Consider the following 9,230-nt stretch of genomic DNA (forward strand, 5'->3'; position numbering starts at 1 on the left):
TCATCATACGCCCCTCCCCTTTTCTTGTTTATTGGTTCCCGCGCTTCCTTATCGTGAACGGTTCCGCCCTCCAGCGTCTACTTTTCCTTTTATAGTCTGCAGTAACCATTTCTCTCGTAACGACCACAAGCAACTGATTACATACTGGTGGTCAAGCACCTGCTCCTGCAAAGCGTCTATACAGCATATTTCACTTCCCATTTTCCCCGCTCTGAGCCTGTCGGCTCATTATTTTCAAAAATTACATCATCCTCCCCTTACATTACCCCCTTGCTATTGATTATTGAGATCCTAAATGATACAAGTGCGGCTGTCTGAAAGCAAAACCTTCTCAGCCATGGAACAGTAGCACACCATTGTCCACAAGCTAGTACAATATTTGCAGTGCTCCTCACAGAGTTACAAATATGGCTGACATAAGAAGTGGAGGAATGTCATGACCAGTATCTTTGCAACCTTTCACTAATGGGCAGCATGGTGGCACAGTGGCTAGCACTGCTGCCTCATCGTGTCACAGACCCAGGTTCGATTCCCGGCTTGGGTCACTGTCTGTGCAGAGTCTGCATGTTCTCCCTGTGTCTGTGTGGGTGCTCCCGGTTCCTCTCACAGTCTGAAAGATGGTTAGGTGCATTGACCATGCCAAATTCTCTCTCAGAGTACCCAAACATGTACCTGAGTGTGGCGACTGGGGGATTTTCACAGTAATTTTGTTGCAGTGTTAATGTAAGCCTACTTGTGACACTAATAAAAAAATCTAAACTCATCTATAAGTGCTTGATAAATGATACGGGCAACATAGCTGCTTCTCTCCCCAGCAATGATATCCCTCACCTTTGCTAAGACAAGATGTTCTTCCACTAATAAAACAAATGCACTTGCAGCAGAAGAGTTCCTTTTTCCATCTCAGGTTGAACATCCAAGGGCATGGGGAATATGTTGTGTGTCATGTTCTCCCATCTCTCGAGTTCCGTGAGTCACAAGAGATGCAGGTTGGAGTGGTCATACTGGTTGAAGAAAGCCTTACACGTAAATTTAATGAGAAGGATGATGTCTCATGTTTACTTTGGCTATGTACGTTCCTTGGTTGAATAAGATATGCTTGTGTGGCACCCTGGCCTCAGACATGAACAAGCCTCTCTGAAAGAATAAAGAAACATGTGCTGCGATTGATCTTACCTCAGTACCAGTCATACAAAAATACCGTGCATTTCATCAAAGCTCAGAACTTTACAAACAAGAAGAGTTCATGTATGCAACAAGTTTGGAAAATCCTTTAGACAATCTGGATAGACGACACTGACCTATACAAGAAAGCCAGAAAGGACCTAAGAAGATCCATCAAAGATGCCAAAAGACAGTACCAGACCAAGCTAGAGTCCCAGGCTAGCCACACTGACCCCCACCAACTATGGCAAGGTCTGCAAGACATAACAGGCTACAAAATGAAGGCATGTAAAATCGCCGGCTCCAACGCACACCTCTCTAGTGAGCTCAATGCATTATACGCCCGTTTTGAACAAGAGGTGAGCGAGAGCACATCCTCCATCCTGGAAGCTTTGGATGAACCTATATCTGGGGTCAACCTTTCTTTACAACAATCTGAGGTCCCTATCCGCTTCAAGAAGATGACCATCATCCTGGTACCTAAGAAAAACCAAGCAGCGTACTTTAATAACTATTGGCCAGTGGCTCTGACATCCATCATTATGAAGTGCTTCGAAAGGATAGTCATGGCACGAATCAATTCCAGCCTCCCGGACTACCTGGATCCACTACAGTTTGCCTACTGCCACAACAGGTCCACAGCAGATGCTATCTCCCCGGCCATGCACTCAACCCTGGAATACTTAGATAACAAGGTCACCTATGTTAGACTCTTATTTATTGACTGTAGCTCTGCCTTCAACACTATTCTTCCCATGAAACTCATCTCCAAACTCCATGGCCTGGGCATCGGCACCTCCCTCTGCGACTGGATCCTGAACTTCCTAACTCACAGACCACAATCAGTAAGGATAGGCAACAACATCTCCTCCATGATCATCCTCAACACCGGTGCCCCACAAGGCTCTGTTCTCAGCCCCCTACTATACTGCTTATATACCTATAACTGTGTGGTCAAATTCCCCTCCAATTCGATTTTCAAGTTTGCTGACGACACCACCATAGCGGGTCAGATCTCAAACAATGATGAGACAGAGTACAGGAATGAGATAGAGAATCTGGTGTGGCAATGTCAACAAAACAAAGGAGATTGTCATCGACTTCAGGAAGCGTAAAGGAGAACATGCCCCTATCTACATCAACAGGTATGAAGTAAAAAGTGTCGAGAGCTTCAGGTTTTTAGGTGTCCAGATCACCAACAACCTGTCCTTGTCCCCCCATGCCGACACTATAGTTAAGAAAGTCCACCAATGCCTCTACTTTCTCAGAAGACTAAGGAAATTTGGCATGTCAGCTACGACTCTCACCAACCATTATGGATGCACCATAGAAAGCACTCTCTCTGGTTGTATCACAGCTTGGTATGGCTCCTGCTCTGCCCAAGATTGCAAGAAACTACAAAAGGTCAACTTGCCTGGGCTTGCAAAATCTCACTAACTGTCCTGTCTGGAGACAATACACACCTCTTTAACCTGTGCTTAACCCTCTCTCCACTCACATTGCCTGTACCGTTAAGACTTGATTACCTGTAAAGACTCGCATTCCAACCATTATTTTGTAAATTGAGTTTGTGTCTTTATATGCCCTGTTTGTGAACAGAGCTCCCACTTACCTGATGAAGGAGCAGCGCTCCGAAAGCTTGTGGCATGTGCTACCAAATAAACCTGTTGGACTTTAACCTGGTGTTGTGAGACTTCTTACTGTGTAATTGCCTCCCCAGACCAATTAGTGGATTCTGGATCCAGTTGGAATACACAACAAAGGGAGTTGGAAAGCTAACTGGGAGAGCTGCTCAGTGCATGCTTTCCTGTATGCCAGCTGTCTGCCCTGCCAGTCTGTGTGTGTGTGCGCGTGCAGGGGCACAGCATGTGTGTGTGTGTGCGCACGCATGTGTGTGTACATCGTTTGTGTGTGTGTGTGTGGGCTGTGAGGGAAAACATCTGGAGGATTTACACACAGATGTGTGATGCATTGCCAGAAGCGTTGCCCTTGAAAACAGGAAATGACCGTCATTTGCAGGAAAATCTAAAATTCTCTGTCTGACTGTGGGAGTCAATCAGTCCACTAAAAAGGATCACAGCTGGATAAAGAACCGAAATATGTCTGCCAAACCACAGAACAGCTGAACAAAATAATTAACCGGCAGAAGTCAACTATACCAGAATGAATTCATAACAGCTGCAACATTTTATCTTATATTCCTCACAAGTCAAGGACGGCTCTGTATAACGTTTTATTTACATTTACTTACTATTGGACTCAATTCTTACTTCTAATCTGTACGAATGGAGATGCATGTGTTTTACCATTTCTCCTTTTCTTTTCAGAACAAAGAATATAGACAGAAACAGGCCCTTCGACCCACCAAGCCTGTGCCGATATGTGGTTTCTATCCCTCAGTTTGCCTCCTGTTCATGTGTCTATCAAGATATGCCTTGAACATTGCTAATGTGCATGCTTCCATCATCTCCATTGGCAGTGTGTTTCAGGCAGCCTCCACCCTCTGTGCAAACAACTTCCCCCACATGTCTCCCCTAAACTTACTACCTCTCACCTTAAACCCTGTGCCCTTGTAGTTGACCCTTCCACTCTGGGAAAAAGCTTCTGATTATCCACCCTATCCATGCCTCTCATAATTTTGTAGACTTCTATCAGGTCGCCCCCTCAGCCTCCATCTTTCCAGAGAAAACAATCCGAGTTGATCCAAACTCTCCTCATACCTAAAACCCTCCAGGCCAGGCAACATCCTGGTGAACCTTCTTTGCACCCTCTCCAAAGCATCCACGTCCTTTCTGGTAGTGTGGTGACCTGTACTGCATGCAAGGTTCCAAATGAGTCCTGACTAAAGTTTTATACAACTGTAACATAACTTGTCAACTTTTAGTAGTTAATAATCTTATTCCATGAAGACACAGAGTCAGTTCATCCTTCCTCACCTGGGTTTGTAACAATTAGGGTTCTCCCAGCCAGATGGTGACAAATCGAGGGGTCTTTGGGGAACCCCACCTGGGACTGGTCGAAATGAATGCAAGATGGAAAGGTACCAATCTAGCCCTATAACCTTACATGCTTGGTTGCTGATTGCTCATATTTTGGGGACATCTGGAGCTTCCAAGATAATCTGAGGTAGACTGGGTACTTTTCAGGACTGAAAATGGTGGTGTCAGGAAAACAAAGGTAATTTTAAGGGCTTTATATTTGTATTGTTAAGTATTGGGAATAAGGTATTGTTTTCAGTGGGTTTAATGTAGTGTTTCAGTCGAAGGAAGGTGTTTGCATGTGTAGGGTTTTAGTTTAAACTCAAACTGTGTTTCTGTTGTGTTTAGAGAAGTTGTGATGTAAAGAGGAAATAAAAGCTGGCAGAAGTAGCAGTTGTTGCTTAGCAACAACCTGCCAGAGGGAAAGGTTTTCCTTTGTTCTTAGTTTAATTGGAAGCCAAGGCAGTTGGAGATACCTAGTGAGAAAGAAGGCAGCTCTCACAGCTCTGCTAGAAGCTGCTGGCTTAGAAGTCTAGAGAGAGAAAATGTCTCCCTCAGCTTTGCTAGAAGAAAAGCCATACTATGGAGTAATGGGTAAGAAAACAAGTGCAAAGACCTAAAGAGTCACTGGTTAAGGCAAGTGGAGTAATGAAGAGAAGTTTCCAAGAAGTCTAGAGTTAAAGGAACAGAGGGAACTGAGATCCAGAACAGATTACTGTTCAGAAAAGTCACAGAGAGTTGAAAAAGCATTGGATCTTGAGAGGCCAGAAATATGTGTGCAGTAGTGCTAAGATTTATGAGTAAATAATGACAGTTTGTGACACATTATTTGAAATAATTGTGGAAATTGGAGACTGAATTTCAAAGTTTGTGTAAAAGCCTTTAAGACAACGGAAACCTGAAGAGAGAGGTGTAAAACCTGGAAACAAATTTTTGATGGAAGCAGGTGAGGCAAAAGTGTCTAAAAGAAAATTTGAAGGTGTGTCTTTTTGAAAGCGGAATTTGAAACGAGTCACGTGGAAGCTGGAGTTCAGTGAGGCAAGGTGGCTCATAGTATCTGTGTCACTGAAACCATTATAGCCTAAAGATATAGGAGGGTGGGCAATGCCAAGGGGATTGAGCTGGGAGGGGGGGTGGGGGGCATGGCATACCGGGGGTGGGGCCTATGGGTGGGGCGATCGGTGGTGGAGTGGGACCCGCTGCCACTCTGCACTGGGATTGGTGGGCTAAGGAGTGAGGGGGCCTGATCAGGGCTGGCCATTGGAGGGGAGGGTGGCGGGGGGGGGGGGGGGGAACGGTGTTGGGGCTGGTCATTGTGGGGGGGCTGGGTTGGGGCCACCCATATTCTAATCCAATTTTCCAGCACTTGGGCTTGTATGGCATTTCAAATGCTCATCTAAATACTTTTTAAATGTTACGAGAAAAAAGATGGATCACTTCAACCTACCTCGGTTTCCTGACACAGTGTTGGAAGGATTTGCGAGCTGTTACTCATTCTGTTTTGCCACATCATGAATGCACCTTCAAGTCCTGGAGCTGGGCTCAAACCCAGAGCTTCTGGCTCAGAAGCAGGGATAATATCCACTGCACCACAACACACCTCATTGTTCCTTAATGTCTTGGTGAACCCACTTCACATATATTTCATTTAATCTAAAATCTGTCATTACTTAGAAACAGGTAGAACTCCTTTTTCACAGGAAGGGCCAACTCTTAGATATTAATATGGGCTATTGATTAATAAGCATAGTTTCATAATTTCTAACATCATCATTTTGGTTTGCATTATTAACTGTGCCTGTACCTGGAATGAAGAACCATAACCAGTAGCTCAGCGCATTATCAGTGGCTGTGTTCTGCGTTAACCATATTCCATTTCAGTTCTGAGAAAGGGTCAGGCCAGGATTCATCCTGTCAGACACGTGATCATTTCTGGGAGTTTGACATTGTAACCACAACACAATAACAACGTCAATCAAAAAACAAAGAACACAGAACAACAAAAATTACAGCACAGGAACAGGCGCTTCGGTCCTCCAAGCCTGCATCCAACATGCTGCTCGACTGAACTAAAACCGCCTACCCTTCCGGGGACCATTTCCCTCTATACCCATCCTATTCATGTATTTGTCAGGACGCCCCTCAAAAGTCACTATCGTACCTGCTTCCACTACCTCCCCCGATAGCGAGTTCCAGGCACCCACCACCTCTTGTGTAAAAAACTTGCCTCATACATCTACAACCCTTCCTTGAATTAAATTCCTTTAATCTTTGTCCATTCTGCGGAGTGGGGGTGAAATGCAACACAGAAAATGCTGCTAGTTAGAGCATCATTGACCGTTTTTGCTTTGATGGACTTAAGCTTTCATAATTTTCCCAAAGTTGACGTTCTGGGGTGAAAGAAACAGTTCTTTTTCAAATAATTTTTACTCCATTCTTAAAGTTACAAAGCCAATGCTCAGAATGGACCGTGCAAACCCAAATCCATCTCCTTGCTTGCTCCAAAAACCAAATTCAAATTGAATCCAATCCAAGACAAACAAGATCCAAGCTAACAAGGTAGAAGCTGACAAGATAAGGCACTGCACCCCACCTTGGGCTTCATCCAACACTTGTTCTTATTGGGGCAGATGTTGTGCAGACTGGGTGTTTCTGATGGAGGAGTTCTCATCCGAAAAAACAACAAGGAACTGTGTGTTTATGATGCAAATGCTATGCACTGATGGAAAAGTTGACATAATGAAGTGTCATCCAGACTTGAAACGTTGGCTCTATTCTCTATCGACAGATGCTGTCAGACCTGCTGAGATTTTCCAACATTTTCTGTTTCTGTGCCATAAGTAGCTTGCCTCCTGAGCTTGCAGAATCTCACTAGCTGTTCTGTCTGGAGACAATACACATCTCTTTAACCTGTGTTTAATGCTCCCTCCACCCACATTGTCTGTACCTTTAAGACCTGGCTGGCTTTAGGGATTCGCATTCTAATCAGTATTCTGTAACTTGATGTTGTGTCTCTGTGCACAGTTTGAGAGCACATTTCCACTCCATCTGACGAAGGAGCAGCGCTCCAAAAGCTTATGGTATTTGCTACCAAATAAACCTGTTGGACTTTAACCTGGTGTTGTGAGACTTCTTACCATAAGTCGCACCAGCCTTAACAAGCTAACATGTTATTAAACAGACTTAACTTAAATATCAATGTGGCACGTGACAACAATTTGCCTGGATTTGATATCTAACTTTTATCCTTAATCTGTGAAACTGCATCAGTAAAAACAAGTTCACAGGTTTGTCACGCTAAGAGAGTTAATTATCTTGTTGATTGTTAGTACAGAATAAAACTTGACTTGATAAACCTTTGGTTTTTCTATTACTTTAATTATTTTACATGAAATATTTCCCTCACTTTTAGGACATGGGGCGGAATGTTACAGCCCCTGTTGTGGTGGGGGCAGGGATGGAAAATACAGCGAGCTGTTCAAAAGTCAGCAGGACTATAAAGTCTCGTCGGCGGGAGGGATTGTAAAATTCCACCCTTAGATCCACAAAGGATGTTTGTGATGGTGTTCTTTTCAGCATGCATCAGAGTAAACACAGTAAGGGTCATGGGACACACAGAAACTTTATGGCACAGTAAAGTAAAGTTTAAGTATTCGTCACAAGCAGGCTTACATTAACACTGCAATGAAGTTACTATGAAAATCCCCTATTTGCCACACTCTGGCGCATGTTCGGGTACACTGAGGGAGAATTTAGCATGGTTAATGCACCTAACCAGCACATCTTTGGACTGTGGGAGGAAACCAGAGCACCTGGAGAAAACCCACGCAGACATGGGGAGAACATGCAAACTTCACACAGACAGTGACCCAAGCCAGGAATCGAACCTGGGCCCCTGGCACCATGAGGCAGCAGTGCTAACCACTGTGCACACTGTACCCACCGCCCCCCCCCGCATTGTGTCTATTTTAAAGGGTGGTGTGTGTGGTCCCCTGGGGGGGTTGGGGGTGTCCCATGCGGAACTCGGTCTGGGTCTTTAAAATAGTTACTCTGAAGTTAGAAGTACTTTTAATCCTTTTCTTTCAGATTACTATGAGTGTTTAACTGGCAAAACATCAGTTTAAGTTGCCTTGTTGAATGGTTCCCAGCCCAGTGCAATTGTCCAGGGGAAGTTAGTACTTCTGGGCAATCAGCCAGGTAAACCCTTAACTGGGAACTTCCAAGAGGAATTCCCCAGTACAAACTTTTGGTAACCCCCCCCTCCCCCCCACCACCAAATGTGGGAAGCCAGGAGGTTATAAGACCATAAAACATAGGAGCAGAATTAGGCCACTCAGCCCATAAGCCTTCTCCACCATTCAATCATGGCTGATATTTTTCTCATCCCCATTCTCCTGTCTTTTCCCCATAACCCCTGATCCCTTTATTAATCAGGAACCTATCTATCTCTGTCTTAAAGACACTCAAAGACCTGCCTTCTGTGGCAAAGAGTTCCACAGATTCACCACTCTCTGGCTGAAGAAATTCCTCCTCATCTCTGTTTTAAGGGTTCGTCCCTTTAGCCTGAGATTGTGCCTTTTGGTTTTAGTTTTTCCTACTGGTGGAAACATCATGGCCTGTTTTGGGTCAATGGCCTTTCATTGGGACTGGGGAAAAGTGGAAAGTCAGTAGGTTATGAGCCAGTGAAATGGGAAAGGGGAAAAGAACAAAAGAAGGTTTGTGACAGAGTGGAAGACAGGAAAGGTTAAGTGACAAAAATGCACAGGACAGAAAGGATTAATGATGGCACAAGCAACAGAACTTGCGTGCCGAAGTGTGAATGTTTACATTTAATCCCGATTAGAAATTGGGGGACGCTGCTCTTTGAATGCAGTTACTCACATAGTTAATCCTCAACAACAGTTCTCACTCAGTCTGGAGTGTTCTTTCTGCTCCTGGTTTTAGGGAGAATGAAAGCAATTCAGAATGAAAGGGGTTAAAGGCTAGCCCATATTGCGGCACATAACTAAGTGCAAGCAAAGGAAATGAATCCAAGTTCGGAGGTACAAATCCGATGAGACTTTGGACTGTTGCACAAAGAGACTCACT

Source organism: Mustelus asterias, chromosome 24 (genome assembly GCF_964213995.1).
Source record: "Mustelus asterias chromosome 24, sMusAst1.hap1.1, whole genome shotgun sequence".
Taxonomy (NCBI): Eukaryota; Metazoa; Chordata; class Chondrichthyes; order Carcharhiniformes; family Triakidae; genus Mustelus; species Mustelus asterias.